The sequence below is a fragment of the Danio rerio genome, chromosome 8 (genome assembly GCF_052040795.2).
Source record: "Danio rerio strain M-AB ecotype USA chromosome 8, GRCz13ab, whole genome shotgun sequence".
Lineage (NCBI taxonomy): Eukaryota > Metazoa > Chordata > Actinopteri > Cypriniformes > Danionidae > Danio > Danio rerio.
Genome location: NC_141028.1, coordinates 52,872,894 through 52,874,907, shown reverse-complemented (window position 1 = coordinate 52,874,907; position 2,014 = coordinate 52,872,894). Strand labels below are relative to the sequence as shown.

The following is a 2,014-nucleotide window of genomic DNA, read 5'->3' as shown; positions in this document are numbered from 1 at the left end:
ATGGGTTTACCCCTATTGGAGTAGCCTTGGGCAAAACTTAAATCAGACATTGATAGTCAATGCAGAGGCTATTTGCTTTTGGTACTGGTAAACGGGGAGTTTGTTGTTGAACTACATTGTCGCACGATATCTCTGGATTCAAGTTGTTTTACAATCTCATGAACCGCTGATTCTGCCTCTGGTTTGATGCTGTATTGTTTCTGTGGGGAAGGGGCACCCTTTCAAGGAAAACCACATAATCTGAGTCCGCAGTCAAATGTATCTTTAGCGGAAATGCTGTCATGTTTGTTTATTTTTTGTTGAATTGGATCTGTGATAGCTATGGACATGATGCTGGCTTGATTATTTGTCAGGCGTTTTTAACAATTTTGTCTGTTCTTAATACAACTTGCTTTTCAAAACAGTGAATTATAAAGCCATGTTTTCTCATGATGTCCATACCTAGCACATTTCCTTCGCCATTATTCGGTAAGAACCAGAAGGGTTCCTCAAGTATTGCAACGCCTAAATTGAGTCGAGCAGGTTGGGTCAGTGTTGCAATCGTTAATGTGTTGCCAATGTCTTGGATTTGAATTGTCTCATTAGTTAAGGGTAATGAAATGTCCGTAAGGGAGCAAGATGTGCCGGAATCAAGCAGTACGTCAACTAATCGGCCTCCTAGATTAGCTCTTTTTTTGATTCGATTTCCAATTTTTACTATACTCCCTAATGCGATGGAAGCCACACACCCCTATTGTGAATTGTATTTTCCATCAATCTTGTTTGTGTTTCCTATTTCGGTTTTTGTGCCACACTCTTTTAAATTCCGCAATGAACATCTCGAATTGTTTCAACAATTTAGAATCGCTACGCGACATCTGACAATTTTTTTTGTTTTTACCTCTGCGATTCTTTTCTGGCATTCTCTCTTGACATGACCCACTCGTTTACAGAAATTGCATGTGATTTTGTTTTAAGGTTTGAGATTAAAGGAACTTGTACTTTTGCCTTCTGTCAACCAGTGCGCCGAAGCTACAGCAGGGGTTTAGATTTCCATCAGTTTTTTTATTTTTCTCCTCATTCTACTATTGCTTTAACGTGTTTTCTGCTGGGTCTACACCTCGAAGTAACTCATTTTGAACTGGACTGCTGGCATGTTTTTATTAACAACTGCAATAATGGTTATTGGTCGTGTTCTGCATTTTCCATTCCCGCATGCTCCTTATATGTCACCCATAAGCGTTCGGTATAGGTTTCAAATGATTTGTTATTAGCCTGTTTAATATCCAATATCTTACTCCAGTCTGCACTTGTTGGCCCTTTCAGATCTAATATAGCCTGTTTTAGTCGATCGTATATTTGTTCATCAGTTTTCGTCGTCACTTTCTTGTTTTATTATGTCACCGGACTTTATCTCTTGTGTCAATTTTGATCTTAGCTCATCGGGAATAGTGAGTAGTGTGATTTGCCATAAATCTCGTTTCTAGTTTATATACCGTTGCTTGCAGCATCAACGCATCCCAATATGGCTGGAATGGTCCTCTTTTAAGCATCATTCCTACGATCTGTTTGTGTTTTGAGCACTCGTCATATGTTAGCTTGTGGCTAATCATCGTGAATTCATCGTTAGTATTGGTTATGGTTTTAAGTACCACAACCTTGACATTCTTTTTATGTATTTCACTCGATTTCGTTCTTGTTTTGATTGCCTCCACTTGAGCTCTTAACTTTTGCAAATCGTCTGACAGAGATATCTCCATTTCTTTGATACTTGCAATTGTGCAATCATTTTCGGCTATTGTTTCAAGATCGCTCTTGCGGAGACGGTAGATAATGGCAGTTGGGATTTTTTAATATTTCGATTTGGATGTCAATTTTTTTGCCCTCTGCCAAAAACTAGGATATAATTTCGTTATTTTTTCAATTTCAGTTTAGTCCTTTGTTGCTTAAACGAAGGAGGGTGTCTTTTTGAATGGCTTGACTCTTCATAATACAAAACTCTACACTTCCACTGTAATGTCCCTGGAAAGTCATG

At 38.4% G+C, this 2,014-nt stretch overlaps 1 pseudogene; it reads right to left on the bottom strand.

The window, feature by feature from the left end:
* Nucleotides 1-952: 952 nt before the first annotated feature.
* On the bottom strand, nt 953-1,755 carry LOC147835796 (uncharacterized; annotated as a pseudogene).
* Nucleotides 1,756-2,014: the final 259 nt, after the last annotated feature.